The sequence below is a fragment of the Lissotriton helveticus genome, chromosome 7 (assembly GCF_964261635.1).
Source record: "Lissotriton helveticus chromosome 7, aLisHel1.1, whole genome shotgun sequence".
Lineage (NCBI taxonomy): Eukaryota > Metazoa > Chordata > Amphibia > Caudata > Salamandridae > Lissotriton > Lissotriton helveticus.
Window position 1 is genome coordinate 659,742,659 of NC_136068.1, and position 20,728 is coordinate 659,763,386.

Genomic DNA, 20,728 nt, shown 5'->3' on the forward strand with positions numbered 1-20,728 from the left:
GTGAAGGATGTCCTCTTTTGTGTTCCCACATAATCGGCAACTTGATTGAATTTTTGGCCGTTTCAACGGGGGAAGATGGATTTGAGATGGGAGGATGCCCAGCCTTAGTTGTATAAGTTTCTCCTTTGTAGACCGTGTAAAACCAACTCCTAAGTAGCTTTGGCATGAGCTGCTGGTGTAGTTTTGAATGACGGTCCAACCGTGTGCCCTTTTCCTTAACGCAGCTTTGTCCTCTATTAGAGACATGGTCCTTACAGATTTATTTGCTATTTGTTTGAACAAATTGTGTGAGGTATTGCTCTTCCAGGCTTCTTGTAGCTCCAAAGTTTCTATGGAGTGCTTTAGATAAGTCGCGGCGGCACTCGTGTTTCTCCCTGATAGCTCATTCCAGAGATGATAATCCATGGATGAGGCATCAGCTCCTCGTATTTTGTGCCAACTTTTGGCGTAGGCCCCCATTCTTTCTGTTACTTGGTTTCTCAGGCCAAATTCGAGTCTTATCTGTGCTTGAGAGGTGTATTTGGGCAGATTAAATAGCATGCACATTGCCTTGGCTGTTGTGTTGTTCAGTATCTGTGCATCCCTTCCTCGGAGACATTCGCTTCCATAGGTGATAGCCGGTGTTAATTTTGCTTGGATTATTTGTAGGAGTGGAGTGAAACTGCGACCTGATACTTTCTTTTTAAGGTTTCTCAGTGCGGCTGATATTGTGGTACCTCCTTGATATTGCTTCCTTCTGAGGGAGGAATGTCCCTTTTCTGTCAACAATTACACCCAGATATTTGTACTCGTCCACGGTTTCAACTGTTAGGCCTCCCATTTGCCAGTGAAATTTGGATGTGGCCGACTTCTCGTTTACTCTCATGGCTTTTGTTTTGGAGAGGTTTATGCTGAGGCCGTTCGTGGCTGCGTGGGTGTAAGTTGTATTGATTAGGCGTTGTAGCCCTATCGGCGTCCGGCTTATCAGCACGATGTCGTCGTTGTACATCAAGTTTGAGACTATAAGTCCTCCTAGTTTTGGGGCGTGAGGATTGCATTCGTCTAGCGTTGGAGAAAGATCCGACATAAAAATATTAAAAAGGGTCGGGGCTAGAACGCACCCTTGTTTGAGGCCCTTGGTCGTCTGTACTTTTCTTGACAGGCAGTCTCCTGAACCTAGCTTGATTTGTACCCATGTGTCCGTATGTAGTAGCACCAGTTGTGATAGTAAAGTTGTCGGCATTTTCTTGTTGGCAAGCTTCTCCCATAGTAAGTTTCTGTTGATGTTGTCGAAAGCCGATGTGAAATCAATGAAACATATATAGAGAGGGGATCTGGCGAGTTTGGCAGATTCAATTAGCAGAGTTAGGGCCAGAATGTTTGTCGTTGTTCCTAGTTTTTTTCGAAACCCAGTTTGGGTGATGGGGTTTACTGCATTTTCGTTTGCCCATTCTGTGAGCTCCTCTAGTAATAGACCAGCATAGTATTTGGCCTCATTATCAATTAAGGCAACAAGTCTATAATTTTTTGGTTCGTTTTTGCTGCCTTTCTTATGAATGGGAGCTATTATTGAGCCTTTCCATGAGTCGGGAATCGTTCCCGTTTCAGAGATCTGTTTGAATAGTGGCAGTAGGGCTGCTGCCCAATATTCCGGATTTCGTTTGTACAGAATGGGAGGAATTCCATTGGGGCCTGGCGCCCCCTCTGTCTTCCCTTTTGCTATCCTGCTTATCATTTGTTTTTCTGAAAAGCGCATTGTAGTTGGCTCTATTTGTTGTATGCAGTCTAAGTTTTTTCTGTTGTGTTCTGATGGCTTCTCGGCAGAGTTATTTGTTGTTGTATTGAAATGGAGCCTTAAAAATTCAGACCAGACTTCTTCGGTGATGTGTGAGTTTATGCTGGGTTTTCTGGAGTCCTGGAGGTCATTTACTGTCTTCCAGAATCTTCCGCTGGTGTTAATTCCTTTTGCGTCGTGGAGCAGCTTTGCCCATAGGTCTTCCTCTGCCTCCCTTTTCAGGTTCCAGATTAATTTCTTCTTGGTTGATTTTTGTTTTCGCAGTTCCTTTTGGACTTCTTTGTTCGGACCTTCTCGGTGTAATTGCCTCAATAATTTGTTAATGTTTTTCTTGTAGATCTTTAAGTTTGTGTTCCCTTTTATTTTCTTATCTTCCTCTTCCTTGTTGCAGGATCTCTTTTTGAGACTTGGTTGATTTTGATTTTCCAAGTTTTTAAGTGCCGTTTTTGAGTTTGTTTGGGCAGTTCCAAGGCTGCTGGTGAATAGTTCCCATCGGCTTAGATTATCTGTCCGGGACTCTATGCTTTTTTCCCACATTTTTTTCGCTTCTTTTTCGAAACCTTCTAAGTTATGCATTTTGCATTTTATCCTTTTTTGTGTAACCGAATATGATAAGCCCTCATTAGCTACTGGTAAGGTGACCGCTGTCCCATAAGTGTCGAGAGTGATCTCTTGTGGTAGGTGGTCACTGGCTGCAGTTGTTCCAATTCGAAAATCCAGAATTTTGCCAAACAGTTGTAGAGATGAGAATGTGAGGTCTATTGTGGAGCTTGCTGTTGTGTTGTGAAAAGTGGCTGACGATGGGATGTCGTTTGTGAAACGGCCGTTTAGAGCTACAAGGTTAAGATGTTCCAAATCTTTCAGGCTGTCTCTTGATAATCTGCTTTGTTTTCCCCATTTGCTGGCCACCTGTTGGGGGATTCCCCATATGTTAAATTGTTCTTCCAGGAGAGAATCCCTTAGCTGGGGCCCGCCTAAGTACATATTGAAGTCCCCTGTTACTAAGAGATTAGTTGTTGACTCCTCTGACAGTATCTTTGTTACTTCTTCAATTAGTAGTTTCATCCCGGCTTTTTTTTCCCGGGGGTGAACGTATACGTTTAGCAGTATTAGCTTTTGGTTTTTATGTTTTCCCCCTAGTTCCAGCTCTATTGTTTTTATACTGTTGTTACCCGACTGTATGGCGTCTTTACTCTTTATTTCATTTATGCTCTTTATTGAGGTGTATGTTGTTTGGCCCCTTTTGAGTGGCCATATTTGGCATTTCTTGAAGCTGGTATGTGGTATGCCTTAAAACCCTGTATTTGGTACGGCTCTTCCGACCAGGTCTCTTGAAGGGCAATTATGTCGAATTTCTGAAGATAAAGTAAGAGCTGAGCGTCGTCAGCCTTATTTCCTAAGCCGTTTATGTTCCAGGAACAAATTCTTAGTTGATGGTTCTTTGAATTGTTTTGTTGCGAGCTTTGTCATTTCTTCTCAGGCCTTGTGTTGATGGTCCTTGCTACCCAATGCCAATCCTCGTCTCGGATAGGTCCTTGGGCCTTCCTTGCGCTCGGTGGATATATATCTGTCTGTGGGTATATATCTGTCTGTGAGACTGAAATGCTACTAGGCCCTTTCAGGACGCTTGTCCTTTTCTCTGGGTGTTGTTTGTTTTTGAAGCAGTCAATGCTCTTTTTTTGTGCTTGGCTTAGTGGTTCTGGGTATCCTGTTTTTTCCTGTATTTTTAGGCGAATCCCCCATGATTTAAAGCGTTGTTCAGACTTCATGATTCTTTCGGTTATTTCCTGCATAGCCCATATGGTTTTGGTTACCTCTTGTTCGGATAGGTGACTGTGGTGTTCAAACTCCACAGATTCAAGGTTGTGTGTTTTTATGTCCTTCAGGTTGCTAATGGTGGACAATAAGTGTAGTATGTTGCCTCTGTTGAGTATATCCCCTCTGCCTCTTGACCTATACTCCGGGATAAATAGGATTGTGCCTTTTTCAACATCCTTCTGCTTGTGGCCCCATTGTTTATGTTCTTCAATGTCTGGTTTAATCGATGTATGCTTGACTCTTTTTGTAGGTGATTGCTTTACGTCTCGGGCTTCTTTGGCCTCCTTGTCTTCTTCCTGCGTTGGTCCCTGTGACTCAGGGATTCCCTTAGTGACTGTTAGTGAAGCTCCCGACCTTGCTATGAAGTTTGTCCTCTCTGCTTCGTTTGTGGGCTTGCTTATATCTTGACTGAGTTCTGTTTCGCTCTTATTGGTCGTATTTCTGCCTTTGTGATTGGAGTTTTGACTTAATGAAATTTGTTTCATTTCTTTAGCCGGTGAGGTTGTTATGGTCGCTGGTTGCCTGACTGTGTCTGCTTCCTGAACCCTTTCCGATGTTAGATTTGCCACTTTGAAGAAAGCTTTTATGTTGCTTGTCTTTTTTCTTCCTTTTCTTTTCTGTTTTCGACCTTGTTTGTTTTAGACCCTGGTTTTTTCTAGACATTCTATCCCCGAGCTGTTGTTTCGAGGGCTGTTAAAGTTTGTGGTTTCTGGAGCCTGCCCCTGTTGTCCCTGCGCGTCACTAAGCTGTGTGTTCTTTTGTTCCAAGCTGACCTTTTGTTCTGGTTCTGCAGGTGTTTGTGTTACTTTCCATGCCACCTCGGCATAGGTTTCAACTTTTTTTTTTCCTGAGTTATTCTGGCATGTTGGACCGTCTCTACTCGAGTTTTGTGCCTTCTGCCCTTTCTTAGTTCCGGGATTATGTGAGTTGAGTGGGCTCCTCGTCTCTTTTTTGTGCCGCTCAATGCCGTATCTGTCTTCAGAGGTCATAAGCTGTTTGTTCGGCCGTTGGTGATTTGGGTTTGGTGGTGTGTTTGCTATGTCCTGAGTTCCTCCTTTTGTTGGGTTGTCAGTTGTCTTTTTTGATTCTTGCTGGATGCCCCCAGTGATTGTGAAATCGATGAGAGTTTGTCCATTATTGTGTAGCAAGCGCAGCTTGGCTGCTCTATTTTTGTTTCAGCTTGTACTCTTTTGATCATGTCGTTCATGTCAGCTAGCTTGTTGTCGATGTTTGCTACATGTATCGCTAGAAAATGTAGCAGGGAAAGTTGCATATCCATTTTGTCCGAGTGATACTGCATGGCCTTTATTGATAGCTGTAGGGTGTTTAGCAGGGATGACCATAGTATTTCTGGTCCATTAGAAGACTCTTCTGTGATTGGGATTTTAACTGGAACTTTTTGACTATCTTCCTCCTGTGGGACAACTGGGGAGTAAGATGCTACTAGCCTCTCCCACTCCTCTGCTGTGAGCTGGCCGGTGTTCTCTAGTTTGAAGATATCTGTTTGGTCGATCACAGATTTTTCTGTCTCTTCCGGTTCTACATTTTCTTCATTTTTTTGTGATGTTCTTGGCTCTCTTCCGACATCCTCTTGTGAATGTTCTCGATGTTGCGGGTGCTCATGGACCTGATTAGTGGTAATAGATCTTGCTTGTCCTGAGGCGGAAAGCCGGGACTGTTGTTCCCCATTTTAAAATGTTATCTGTGTAAAGAACCTCTTTAAAAAAGCTTTTACTGTGTTTAGACTATTGTGTGTTTTTAACAGCAGCACTCTTACCTGGGCACTGCAGAGCGGACTCGGCACGGGCGGCAGACCCTAGCGTGACCACGCTGCCTTGACCCTCTCCCACGCCCCCAACAAACTCGGCACCGCGAGGACGGCGGCCACGCCCCCTTTAGGCCACGCCCTCTCCCAGCGACCAGTATAAAACGCTGATTGCTAGCGTCTGGCGCTCAGATCTTGCTTGTCCTGAGGCGGAAAGCCGGGACTGTTGTTCGCCATTTTAAAATTTTATCTGTGTAAAGAACCTCTTTAAAAAAGCTTTTACTGTGTTTAGACTATTGTGTGTTTTTAACAGCAGCACTCTTACCTGGGCACTGCAGAGCGGACTCGGCACGGGCGGCAGACCCTAGCGTGACCACGCTGCCTTGACCCTCTCCCACGCCACCAACAAACTCGGCACCGCGAGGACGGTGGCCACGCCCCCTTTAGGCCACGCCTCCTGGCCTTTCCCCCTCAGCAACCAGCCACAAAATGTGCCTGGCCAGGAAGCGCAGCGGACGAGCACAGCGGGAGCGCCTAAGGCAAGCCCGTCTGCGCCCGTCCGCGCCAGACCGAGCCCGAGGCCCAGGACCCCTGATTCAGCCAGTCCCATTCCCCTCAGGTATACCCGGGAAGCCCTCCTCAATATCAAGGACTCTATCCCCACTCCCTGTCACAGCACGACCCCTCTAAAGGACGGACAATCTTGCTGTTTAATCTAACCCTACAGGCTAACACCTCGTCTTCCTCCAAAACCACGTTGGATCAAGATGGCCCTCCTTAACTGCAGATCACTTCCCAAACATCAAACGGAAATTAACATGATGCTGCTAAACTCGGAGTACGAGGTCCTCTTTCTAACCGAAACTTGGATCAACCCTAACTCAGACCCAGACATGGTGCAAGCTCTACCTCCGGGCTACCTCATTAAACTCCATGACAGATCCTCGGGGATTGGAGGCGGAATAGCGATCGTCTATCGTGACTACCTATCCTGTCATTTTAAGGAAAGCCCAATCCAGGACTGCGAAAACACTTTGTTCTCAATTCACCTACCCCCATCCACAACCCTATCAGGGATCCTAGTTTATCGTCCCCCAGGGCAGCAGAAACTTTTCTGCAACTCCCTTTTGGAATCAACCTCCTCTCTTTCATGCTTGTTCGCGAATTTTACGATCCTAGGAGATCTAAACCTCCATTTCGACGACCCCTTGGAGAACTCCGCCGCAGATTTAAAAAAAGACCTAGCCTCCCTTGACCTCCACTTGGTAGGTAATCTGCCCACCCACTCCAAGGGCCACCTACTAGACCCAATTTTTACCAACGTGTCGAGTCTAGTAGCGAGCACCCCCCTCCCTGTCCCTTGGTCAGGCCACTTCGTAATCCCGTTTAAGATTCTACTTCCTTCCGAAGTACTGGCTAAAATTCCTCCGCAAGAACCAGCCCGCCCGTGGCATAAACTGGACACAACTTCTTGGACTCAAGCACTCATCTCTACTACTCCTAGTCTTGACGCTGACCCTTCCAGAGCTGATACCCAACTCCGCGGTTGGATCAGTCAATCCCTCGATAACATCCTCCCAGTCAAACCCTTCCCCAGTAAAAAGAGAACTCCTAAGTCCCCCTGGTACACGCAGGAACTGCGCGGACTAAGAAAACGATGTAAAAGGCTTGAACGCCTCTGGAGAAGAGACTGGGCTACCGAAAGCAAGAACGAGTACAGGACTGCTCTCAGACAATATAAAACCTGCATAAAAAATACCCAGGCATCCTTCTTTGAGAAAAAAATTCTAGCTGCTGCCAACTCGGCCAAAGAAACGTACCACATAGTACGTCTCCTGACCTAAACTCCAGTCCCCCCACCTATGCCAGACCCGTCTGGCATGAGATGTAACCAGCTAGCTGAGTTCTTCTCTACAAAAATTCTTAACATCCTCAATTCCCTCCCCCCACCCATCCCCCCCATGTCTCCTATCACCCCCCTCCCCGGTTCAAATGCCCCTTGCCTCCAAACCTTCGGTTAGATTACCATCGAACTTTGCTTGTCCACTCTGCAATCAGTTAAGAGTAGGGCTCCATCTGACCCAGCCCCTATGAGTAAACTTAAACTGGTCGCTCCCACGATTGCCCCTCCTGTCACCAGTCTCATCAACGCCTCCCTAGCACTGGGCATAGTCCCAGACAACTAGAAAAAAAGCCACAGTCAGGGCACTCTTAAAAAAACCTCACCTTGACCCCTTGGAACCAGCAAACTTCAGACCCATCTCCCTCCTCCCCGCCATCAGCAAGGTGGCCGAGCGCATCGTTAACCACCAACTGTCTCTCTTCCTGGAGTCCAACAAACTTCTGCACCCCTCCCAGACGGGGTTCAGACCAGGACAGGGAACAGACACTGCCTTACTTGCCGTGGTCGAGGAGGCAAGAACCATCATAGATCGAGGAGGATCAGTGGCAGTGATCCTCCTCGATCTGAGTGCCGCCTTCGACACTGTAGACCATGCGATCCTTATCCATCGGCTCAGCATGGTAGGTATGTCTGGCACTGCCCTGTCCTGGATCAAGTCCTTCCTGGAAGGGAGAACATTCCAAGTGTCTTACGGCACGGTCCAATCAAAAGCACTCCCGCTTCAGTGTGGGGTCCCCCAGGGCTCATCCTTGAGCCCCACACTTTTTAACGTATACATGTCCCCGCTAGAAGATATCACATCACCATTCGGCATAAAAACAGTTATGTATGCCGATGATACACAACTAGTGGTGTCCATCAACCAATCCAATAAATGCCTAGACAACCTGGCAGCCTGCCTGGAAAACATCTTCCAGTGAATGTGCGAATCACGCCTTAAACTGAATGGCGAGAAGTCCGAGATCCTCTTCCTGGGTAACCCTCGCAATCTACCGCCATCCCTCAAATGGCCAGACTGCATGGGCCCTCCTCCCACCCCCAAAACAGAAGTCAAGAGTCTTGGTATCTGGCTAGACCAAGACCGTAACTTCAAATCTCAGGCTAGAAAAACTGCAGGTACCTGCATTGGCCTCATCAAGACAGCGAGGAAGGTCCTCCATCTAATCCCCCTCCAATCTAGGAAGTTGCTCATGCAGGGCCTAGTAAACTCCAGATTGGACTATGGGAACGCCCTTTACTTGGGAGCCCCCGCCTCGGTCATTTATAGACTACAATGTGCCCAAAATGCGGCGGCCAGAATCTTAACAGGGTCCGAGTCAAAATGCTCAGCGAAACCAGCCCTCAAAAGCCTGCACTGGCTTCCAGTGCATCAAAGGATTACCTTTAAGACCCTCTGCATGTCACACAAGATAATGCACGGCAGAGGTCCACCGATTCTGAGCACTCTCGTCAAACCCCATCAGTCCAATAGGCAACTGAGATCAGACGCCCTCTCCCTGGCCAGCACCCCCAGAATCCACAAGACCCGTTCTGGAGGAAGATTGTTCTCATACAACGCCCCAAAGTTATGGAATTCCCTGCCAATCTCCATCCGTAGAGAACCCAACCTCCTGGCCTTCCGTAGACAACTCAAAACATGGCTCTTCCCTTAGTCTTCCTCCCCCTCTGGATACATAGGTCGATCAACAGCGCTGGGACGCCCTAGGGTAGCTACGCGCTCTATAAATCCGCAAAAAAAAAAAAATTAAAAAAAATGTGTTGCTTGTTTGCTAGTGATGGGTCCTGTGTTTACTTTTGGCTGATCTTGTGTTTTGTAGTCCGTTTTTGTTGGCTTTGTTGGAGATGGAGATGGTGACTCCAATTTTATAGGCAAAAATTGTTTTCTATTGTTTGTTGGCTCTTGATGAATTTGCCCCTTCTCTGTGGCTGTGGCTGTTATTAGTGGTTGTGTCATTGGCAGGATAGCTATCCTTGGCTCAAGGGGATAGCCCCTTTCCTCCTTGTTACTGTTGTTGGAGCTATGGACTGCGCTTTGTCCGTCCTTGCCGGTGCCGGTACCGGTCTGATCTGCTTGGGTTGAGCTTTCTTTGGTTATGTGTGTTCCCCTTTTGCCCTCGGTGTAGCTCTCCCTCTTCCTTTCTTGATCTTCCTCCCAGCCATCCCCAGTGTCTCTCTCTGTTGCCGGTTTTTCTTGTCTCTTGTTCTCACTTATTTCTCCTCCTGAGCCAATGGCAGTTATTTGAGTAGATCCCACAGGTTCCAGTGGGGAGGGGAGACCCTTGAGTTCGCTGATTGAAGAGCTTAGAAACGACCCAGGATCTTTCATGAAAGAAAAGATTGAGTACATTTTTGGTTGGTTGTCCTTATGTGCTAGTTTGCTGAGTGTGTCTGCCTTGTCGTCCTCGCGCGACTGATTTTCTGGGGTTGCTAGCTCCTGTTCCTGCAGGTGTATTGTTTCGTCCAGTGGCTTGGATTTGTTCCCACGCCTTCTTGTCTGGGCGTTGTTGGTTGCTTTCCTGACTTTTCCGGACCTCATCCCGCTGTCAGAAGTTTGCTGGATTGCGGTTGAGGTTAGTACCTCTCAAATGGTTGCTTCCTGTCTATCTGCTTGGTCGCGCTCTCTGATGACCTCCTCTCCGTCCCCGTAATGCCTGCTGGATGATGTTGGCCCACCTGGCCGTCTTCCTCGCAGCAGTGCTAACTGCGAGGCAGGTGACCCCCAGGGAAAACAGGTGAGGTCAAAATGGAGTGGAGTGGCAGGGTAAGCGTGAGGTCCGGCACCTCGGAGGGGTCTCAAGTCCTGGACGAGTCCGGGCTTTTGGGTGATATGTCCACACGACTCGTGGCTCGTGGCTCCTGCGGCTTGTGGTTCCCCGCTCTCACCGCTCAGTCGGCCTCTCGCGCTTTCTGCGGCACTCAAGTGAAGCAGGCAGCGCGGGGTCTAGGGTGAAGCAGGCAGAGCGGGGGTCACGGCCGCAGGCAGGGAACCACGAACAAAGCTCTCCCTGCCCGCTCACCGCTCACCACTCACTGCTCACTGCTCGTCGTTCGCCTCCCACCGATCCTCTTGCTCCTCTTGCTGCACCTGGGCGCCGAGCCAGATACCGCACGGACTGAAGCTCGGCTCCGGCTTTTCGGGGTGGGGGTGAGGGATTCCTTGCCTTATCCCGGCCCCTGTCGAACCCTCGCAGCCTCACCCTAGCCGTGCTCCTTGTTCCCTCTGCAAGATGCTCGCTGCACACTGCACTCAGCTCGCAGCTCATGCAAACGTAGCGATCGCCGATAGAGGCAGAGGCAGAGGCAGAGTTTTGGGTCTCTCTGTGCGATGGAAATTAGTTCAGTTAATAGACAAGTGCACTTGACCCACAGTCCTTTAGCCCCAGCAGCCTTGCAGGTACTTACAGTAGTCCGTTAGTAATCAGCGGTCCCGCAATGGTCCCGCAGTGGTCCCGCAGTTCTGGTCCTGGCTGTACCCTCCGTTCGCCAGCAGGCAAGGAACGCATCAACCAGCTGCCCCCGTTGCAGCTCGTGCGCCCACAAGCGCTTGCGGTGTGGTCATGGGAGGTCTCGGGGGTCGCAGGAGGTCACGACCGGCTCTTGGCTCACTCCTGGCTCACTCACGGCTCACGGCTCACCCGCGGCTCACTCCTACTCCTGCACCTTGGCAAGCCGGCCACAAGCAAGCCGCATACAATCTGCCCCCGTGTCTCCGTGTCTCCGTGCGGGCTCCGGGTGCAAGCTCCGGGTGCTCCGTGTCTCCGTGCCTGCCCGCCTGCTCCTGCTGCTCCCGCTCGCCTCGCCTCACCTCGTTCCGCTTTGCTCAGACAGACCAGCTCAATCGATCTCTCTCTGCTTCCAGACACAATTGGAAAATAGAAAAACAGAGATGGACAACAATATGGCAGTTCTTGCCCCACAATTTGGATGTCTCCATTGCCCCTGATGAAATATGACTTTAGTGGGTAGCATATAGGCCATTTTACCCCTAAGATTAAAGAATTCTTGAATGTGTCCCTTACAACTGATACTTTGTTTTCACAGCAATGTGCTATGAAACTGGATTTTCTAGGCAGAGGGTTCTAAGTAATTCTATTCATTATCTTCCTTTGGTTGACAAAGCACTATTTTGCTAAAGTGAAGTCCTGAAGATTGTGCCACTTCTACCATATAGCAATCCTCAGAATTATACTTGTTTTAGGTGGGATTTGGGGTATTAGGGCTGGCTTTAGCACTGGTGGCCCCCTGTGCGACAATTTTAGTTGGCGCTCCCCCAATGACCACCTCTGCCAAGGATTCCCTTATTGCCACCATTTGACAGTGCCTCTGAAGTCTCCATAACCACTCTCTTTCTCTGATTAAATTAGTTTTATATCGCCACTCATACCAGTGTAGGGTCACTTTACATCATTTACACATTGCACAGAGACACTCATCCATGTGTAAATCAGTGTATAGAAGTCACAGCCAGTGCAACTGAGCGCAGTGGGGAGGGGCGGGTGTAGGGCGGGAGTAGCGGTCACCAGTAGGTAGTTATAGTTAGGACCTTCTTTCTATTAAAAAATATTTTGTTCTTTTGCCAATATCTTTGGCGCCATTTGACAAATCTTTGCAAAATTTTCAAAACTAATGGTTTTCTCAGGTCAGCTCCTGTCTTGAAAGTTTTGGGATGATTTGTCAAGTGGGGGCCGAGAAAAAAGGAGGGTCCCAAAACTAATTTTCCCCATGTTAATTTCCATAGAAACTTTAGACATGGCTACAGCTTGAATTGCTGAACGGAATTGCACCAAATTTGGCAAAAAGGTAGCTCTTGGGTTGGAAAGTGCCATTTTGTTAAATGGCAAAAATCCGTTCAGTAGTTTCTGAAAAATTCAAAAAATAAAAATATTATTATCTGAGCAGCGAGGAGGATTCTTGAACTCTTCCTAGCATGAGCTTCATTCTGATAATTCTGGCTGTCAACACTCCATATCAGGAAATGTTGGCAGCCATCTTGTAACTTGGTAACTGAGTCATAGGAAAACAGTAAAGAAAAAAGATTAAAATCAAGAAAAGGGGGCAGGGTAGAAATACCCTGACCCCCTAGGCCTGCTCAGGGGTCCCACAAGGACCCCCAGGGCCAAACAATGAAGGGACAGCCACCTCCCTGTGGTATTGATAATTAGGAGTGGGTGGCCTCATGGGCCTCCCACGCACCGGGGAATTCCATCTTCCCGGGGCATTTAATCTTTTAGGGAAAGGGGCCTTGTGGGCCTCCCAAGCCTGGGGATCAACTCCTCCCGAGGGCTAAAGGATTTAAATGTTGGGTCCATGTGCCCCCCCACAGCCCCAGGGACCGCCACCTTCCTGAGTTTTTTTTCGAATACTGTCTGGGGGGCTTGAGCCTGCCCCAGACTTCCCCGGGAACCACAACCTCCCCGGGGCATAGGTAAATGAAGTGCAAGGTCAGTTGCGGACCCCCAGCCCTGAGAAACACCTCCTCCCTGGGGTGTTTCACTTGAATGGAGGGGGGGCGCACAACCCCCTCCTGTATCCCTAATGGCCCTGGGAACCGCCACCCCCAGGGCCAGCTTCAGCAATGTCCTGGTGTGCCCACCCCCAGGACATTGCCTTTTGCTATGGCAGGGTGGGAGCACGGCTCCTGCCCTGTCATAGCAAACACTGCTTTGCTTCTTGGAAGCAACAGCAGGAATACTGCCCTCGCTTCCATGAAGCAAAGCAGAATTACTGTTTGACAAGGGGAGCTGCATGTCAGACCTCTCCTAATTCTTTCTGCACTGCTCTTGCCTCTTTGTACACCCTGTTGGTTCTTTCTGCATCTCTTTTGCTTTGTTCTGCACTTCACTTGCCTCTTTATGCACCCCTCTTGCCCCTTTTTGCACCTCTGTTAGTTCTTTCTGCACTGCTCCTGCTTCTGTCTGCACCTCTGTTCCAAATTATTTCTACATCCCTCTTACCTTTTTCTGCACCCCTCTTCCCTCTTTCTGCACCTCTCTTGCCTGTTTATGCAACTCTCCTGCCTCTTTTTGCAGTTTTCTTGCCTCCTTCTGGTGGTATCGGGTTCTATCAGGTCTACATACTTGCAAAAACACTCAGATACCATAAAACAGAAGTTGGCACGGAAACTGAAAATGCAAAGAGACAAGTTTATTAGGACCCCATGGGGTGGTGGTACATTCATACAGCACCCTTCGGCAATGCAAGAAGTATCACCCCGAACATCGGTGTGCGACCTCTTTTATACAGTTTAAATGTAATAAAAAGGTAGGCGGTATACATTTGAACAGTTTTAGGTACATATAAGGGCATTTTTGGAACACAGCCAACATGTGGGAGGAGCTTAATACCACTGGTCAGTTAGGGGAACATTCCTAAGGAGTGACCGCTCTCCAGTCCAAAGATCAGATGTACGCATGCGCGAGACAGACCATTGCTAAAAATAGCCTGTTGCTGGGCATGGTAAAGGTTCATTGGCATGAAGGAAGGACGAAAGGGCATGCTGACCACGAGGCCGCATGTTCATACAAAATGGAAGCCACCAAATACAAAATGGCCCCCGCACATTTAGTCAAGTTAACAGAAATGTTCGTGTAGCTGAGCTTAACGCTAACTCAGGTACTGCCAAATTACGACAGACGACCCTTTTAGCGTTTAGCTGAAGCTACCTCATAATGGAAGTAATCCGAAGGGTCATCGTTAATATCAATCAGCATAATTTGCTTGACTTCTGCATTACTCATTTGTACATTTTTAGCAATAACTCGTTTGGAAGGGATACAGGCTGTAATACATACAGTACATAAAGTAGGACCACATTGAATACATAGGCAACAAAAGAAAAATATCCCAATAATCACACATAGAACCGTTAGCAGTTTCCAACCCCATGTACTAAGCAGAGTCCAAAACCAGCTAGAAAAAGTCCAAGTACCATTGTCAGTGTGAATTTCAGAGGCAATTTTGTGCAATTTGGAAATGGCATCATACACAGATGGTGAATTATCTGGCACATAAAAACAACAACTACTTCCGATGATGCGGCATGCACCCCCACGATCAGCTAAAACTACGTCCAGAACCATCCTGTTCTGAAGCGTAACAATTCTTGTAATCTGAAGCTCTTCAGTTATATTCCCTAAAGCAGAAGCAGTCTCATTAGCAACTGCCTCCACAACACGTGTTAACCGTCTAATTTTCCTGCTGTTTAGGGCAGCACCCATAAAAGAAAACAGCCCTAAATTAAAACCCACATATTGTTATAGTGATGTGTAGGTCTGGTCAACGTCATCAATGTCCAATGTTCTCTTAACTCTATTCAATATAAAATCGTGATACAATACATAATCATTATGGTACATAGGTGGGGCAATAAACACAGGGGGTAATATAAAAGATATATAACATGTACCTAACCATCCAAGAGGAAGACGATGATAACCTTTATTACCGCAAATAAAGTAAGTGTTTCGTGAGGCCACAAATGAAATACCATTGGGAGTATCAAAGGCAAGAGTAACATTGCATTCACTTCTCCCCACCGGAATTGTTCCCTTATTCCTAATACAAAGGTCTGCTTTTGTATCAATAACGGTAATTATGTGTAAACTGGTCATATTTGTAAGTCTCTGATTGGTGAAGATACGAGGCGTAGATACATTGTCCGGTCGATATTCTTCCCACTCGAATTTAGTTCCTTCTGCTTGTCGATAGCCATCTCGATCGTTATAGCAAACTTTGTTCAATCGAAAAAGTAGCCCACCTTTTGTTGGCCATCTCAATGTAAAAAGAAGAGTGTACCAAGCATTGCATGACCCATTGTGATAAAAAGGAAGAGGAATAAGTGGGGTTCCTCCCTTCTTCTGATGCCCAGGTAACATCCCACATACCCAACAATTGGACGTGTTGGTCATATTATGCGTGTGGTGCAATATCTGAATGAAACTATTATTCAAATAGGTCTGTCTATGTCTTTCTTCGTGATAGGGCAAAGTAAAATGGAAATGTTCAGATGGAATTGGAGTGGTAAGCAGTAAATAGTCCCGTGCAGGAAATGGTCTTTCTATAGTCCAAGCTATTACTGCTATTACCACTATTGTTGCAACAAAAAGAACCGCACCCAGAATTCTTCTGTTTTTCAATGTCATAGGTGCCATGGTACAATGAACAAAAGTCTCAAGAAACAAACAAAAAAAATAAAAATATGGTGCTGAGAACCGAGGCTGCCGTTGAGTTTTTCTCCGAGATTCAAGACGGGTGTCGCTACACTGGACAGAACTGATCCCCCCCGCTTGATATTCCCGGCTTCCGTTTCACAAACCTCGGAACGGTTACCAACCAGTCATGAAAAATACAAAAAAAATTATTTCCTTGGTCGTAGATTGTACTTCACTCCGCCAGAAATAGTGTGGTCCGGGAAGGCTCCCTCCGACTCGTGAGGGGTAACAGCTGGGCTCTTCTCCGCATCCAAGATGTCTCGGTAATCAGACAGGACAGTAGGGTTCACCAGATCCGGAGAGACACGTCGGCAGTGTGTCGAATGTATCCACCGCTTCTTATTCGTGACGCGCACAGCCGTTCGCGTTGCCAGCAGCACTTGTTCAGGGCCACGCCACCTCGGCTCCAAACTGCTGGATCTCTCAAACACCCCGATCATAACATGATCGCCAGGACGAAGATTGTGAGCCTCTCCAATGGAGTTGTCGGGGAGCGCTTCTCGAACCTGTTGATGAATAGAAAGTAAATCATTTGTTAATCGTGCAAAATAATCGTTCATCATTACACAAGGCACATCATGTATCAAACGAGGCTTTGGAACTCCCCAGATATTCATAGGCCTTCCAAACACCACCTCATAGGGTGTGAGGCCAGTTCGAGAGTGTGGCACTGATCTAATAGACAATAATGCCAATGGCAAAGCGTCCGGCCATTTCAAAGACGTGGATGCCACGATCTTTGCTAGCTTCAGCTTCAAAGTCGCATTATACCTTTCTACTAGACCTGCTGACTGCGGGTGGAATACAGCGTGGAACTTTTGTCTTATTCCCAATCCTTTCAGAACGTGCTCCACTATTTTCCCAACGAAATGAGGACCATTATCATTCCCCAAAAATTTACAAACACCATAACGTGGGAAGTACTCTTTCAGTAACACCTTAGCTGTTGTTAACGCTGTATTATCCTTCGTGGGGTAGGCTTCAACCCATTTACTGAAAGCACACACCACCACTAGGACATACTTGAGGTTATTACAGCACTCCAGCTGGATGTAATCCATTTGCAGTACTTCGAATGGTGCAGTAGGTGGAACAAACCCTCCTTTAGGAGTAGAGGTCCCTTTAGCAGGATTGTACTGTAGGCATATCAGACAAGTCTGTACTATCCTCCTAGCCGTGCTGGTAATCTCAGGATGCTCCCAAACTCGTGTAAGCAACTTAGTAATCGCAAGAGCTCCAATATGTGCCAGCCCATGCGTCATTTGAACCATTGCCTGCAAGTAAGCAGCAGGTAATTTCCATCTCTTCATGTCTTTGCTTCTCCAGCAACCCTCATCATCCAACACTCCCTCTATTGCCCATGCTGCAAGCTCCGCTTCAGACGCTGATTTCTGTATGTCTAAAACTTCCTCTCTAGCATCATGCCATCGCTCGGCTTGCGATCTCACCACATACATAGGGGAGTCATTTTGCAACATGGCAGTCTCTCTCGCTATGCGGTCTGCAAAAGCATTTCCTTGCCCTATTTTGTCTGTCACTTTCTTGTGTGCACTACATTTTATTATCGCCACCTTCTTTGGACATAATAGTGCATTCAGGAGGTCGCATACCAACTCTCCGTACATAATATGTGTTCCGTGCGAAGTCATAAACCCTCGTTCCCTCCAGAGTAGGCCAAAATCGTGCGCTACTCCAAAGGCGTAACGACTATTGGTATAGATATTCACACATAATCCAGCACTTAGCTCACATGCTTTTGTTAAGGTTATCAATTCAGCTGCTTGAGCCGATTTCTGCGGTATCCGTGCTGTTTCTACCACTGTCTTAAGTGTCGTGATCGCATAGGCTGCGGAAGCTGTACAATCTGGCAATCTCACACACGATCCATCAACCCACAATTCCCCATCTACATCTGGAAGTGGCGTGTCCTGTAAATCGACACAACCCTTTGTTTGTTCGTCAGTCAGAAAAACACAATCATGTTCTTCTTCCTCTTGGGTCTCAGTAACAGGATATGGCAATAAAGTGACGGGGTTCAAAGTGGCGCACCTCTTCAATGTAATGTGTGGCGCCAGCAATGTTAACTCGTATCCTGTTAAACGGGCACTGGTTAGATGCTGCGTTTTCGTTTGGTTCAATAGCGCATCTACTGCATGGGGAACTAACACCAACAATTTGTGTGACAAAACTATTCCCTCACTCTGCCGTATAGCTACTGCTGTTGCTGCAACTGCTCGAAGGCATCCAGGCAGTCCTCGAGCCACAGGATCGAGTACCGCTGAAAAGTATGCGCAAGGCCTCTGTTTATCTCCGTGTAACTGTACCAAGACTGACAATGCGCACCCATCCTTCTCATGTACATACAGTGTAAAGAGCTTTGAATAATCTGGTGTACCTAACACTGGCGCAGAACAAAGAGCTTGTCTCAATTGTTCAAAAGCATTTTGACATTCATCCGTCCATTCGAGGGGGAGTGGTGCAGTTTTGGACAGCAATGCTAACAAAGGTTTTACAATGTACGAAAATCCTAGTATCCATTGCCTACAGAAGGACGTCAAACCTATGAAAGCACGAACATCCTTCTGTGTGCAAGGGACTGGTGTATCTAAGATTGCTTGAATTCGGTCTGATGTTAATGCACGTCCCTCCTTAGACAAAAGATGACCAATATATGTCACCTTTGGTCTACAATATTGTAGCTTCTTCCGCGAAACCTTGTGATTGTGTTCCGCAAGGAAAGAAAGCCGGGAGAGTGTACTCTCCTCGCATTGCTCCTGTGTGTCTGCTGCAAGCAGAATGTCATCAACATATTGGATTAGTGCCACCCCAGACTGTAAATCAAATGAATCAAGTTGTCTTTTCAAAGCCTGACTGTAAATGCTAGGACTTTCAGTGTATCCTTGAGGAACTCGACAAAATCTATAAGATTTATTATTTAATGTAAAGCCGAACAAATATCGGCTATCAGGATGAATAGGGATTGAAAAGAAAGCGTTTTTCAAATCAATCACTGTAAATGTAGTAGCCGTGGGTGGAACCAAAGTAAGTAAAGTGGTAATGTCAGATACTACTGGATACTGCGGTACAACTATCTTATTAATTTCCCTCAAATCAATAATAAAACGATAGATCTTAGTATCTGTGTCTTTCTTTAGGATCGGAAGAATTGGACTGTTGCAAACATTATAGGGAACTTCCTCCACCACCCCTGCCGTTATCAAGTCATTCACAATATGTATCAAAGCTATTTCGCCTTCTCTAGAGATCTTGTACTGAGGAACACGAGGTAAAACCGCTCCCTCCTTCACAGTAATGCGCACAGGAGGAATGATCATTTGACCCACATCAGTATCGGAAGTAGCCCATAACGTACTTGGAAGGGAAGCTAATGAGTCGGCCTCTTGCATGAGGCACGATCTCTCAATTTCTGGGTAGTTTTCATTCAAAATGACCCGCACCCCTTGCACGGAAATGCTTTAACATATCAAGTCCCATAATATTATCTGGTGTACTTGGAGATAATAAGAATGGACATGGGGGAGTGAATTTATCAACATGAAATGTAAGGGGTTGAGACAATGGGCTTAGTGAAGGTGTTCCATCGAACCCTATTGCTGTAATCGTTTCGCCAGACAGGGGAGCCCTTGGAACCAAGTGTTTAGACAGAGCACTACGAGTAGCTCCTGTGTCGACCAGAAAGTGATCAGTAGAACCCAAAACATGTGCTGATATATATGGACCCCTTTGATCGACTGGTACTTCAACCGATTCCACACCCCATCCTACGCAATCCTATGCATATCTATTATCCTGTGACTCAGTATTTTCTCCTTCAGCTATCTGGTATTGATTCCGCCGATCAAAAGTATTATGCTCAACCTGACCACGACTCCTCTCTTCAAACCTACCACGATCATTCGCTCCGCCTCTTGGTCCTGAATAACTATTCCGTGACCTTCCACTTCCTCGACCCCTCTGACTATGCTGTTCACGAAGCACCGGACAATCTGCGAGCCAATGCCCAAACTGCTTACAGTATGCACACTGATCCTCAGAAATGTCGGAACGAGGGGGATTTGTAATGTACGATCCTCGTCTACCCCTATCGTTCCCTCTCGATTGCGTAGCACAAACCTGTGCCAACATCACTTTCGTCTTTAAGTCCTTCGCTTTCTTATCACTACTTTCTTTAGCCTCTAGTTCCTGACGTTCATAATACTGAGCCATAGTTAATAAGGAGGCAGACGTTGCCGTGGTCCATGAACTTTCACTAGCCTTTAATCGCTTTGCAATCTCCGGTAGGAGATTGGCCACATACTTATCTACGAATAAGTGCCTGCCCGTGTCCTCCGTTAATGATTGGCCACTGTAATCATGGAATGCTTCCTCAAAACGTGAAAGGAAATCAGAAACCGATTCGTCTGACTTCTGCTTACAAGACGCTAACACTGTCCAATCTATTTTCTTAGGGGGGACAAGCGTTTTTAATTTATTCAAGATAGCTGTTGGCAAATCTAAAATCAACTGACACGGTTTACATGCAGGTTCCCTATCTGAATCAGCTCTCACTATATCCTTCCAATCTGCGCCTAATATCGTTCGATCGTCAAACTTACGAATCATCCTCCACATATCGGGAGGCAATATCAGCCCAAAGAAAAGATCAATATCAACTAACGTCATAATACACGAAGAAATAGCACCCTCCACACCTTCATAGAAAGCTGCTGGATTTTTGCGGGGGTCAGGCAAGGCATTCTTAAGTGCCATAACATCTGCTCGATTCCATGGCGTATTACCCAATTATACACAAAATAGCCCTTTGAATCTTTAGACATCTTATCATCATCCGTACCGTTCCCTTTGGGAGGGACATACAAAGGTGCGGCTTCCCACAGAGGTAAAACATTAATCGCAACACTCTTATCTGATCCATAGATAGGGCACGCTCGAGAAGTTTCCGTCGATTCAGACGCTGGTGGGTTCGATGCCTTTTTCACCGCTCGCAATCGTGTCGCCTCATCCCGTAACCAAATCAACCGTCGGAAAAATTCCTCCGCATCTGAAAGAGCAAAAACACCTTTACGGAAATTCTCACGACCAACTGATATATCCTTAGGCTCAAACTCAGGAGATTGTTTTCTAAACCGCCCAACAACTTCACCTGCAAAATGATCTAAAAAAATACAATCGTTCCTTGTCGGACCACTTGCTCATAAAATCATCAACCTCTGAAACAGTTATAGAATTTACATTAA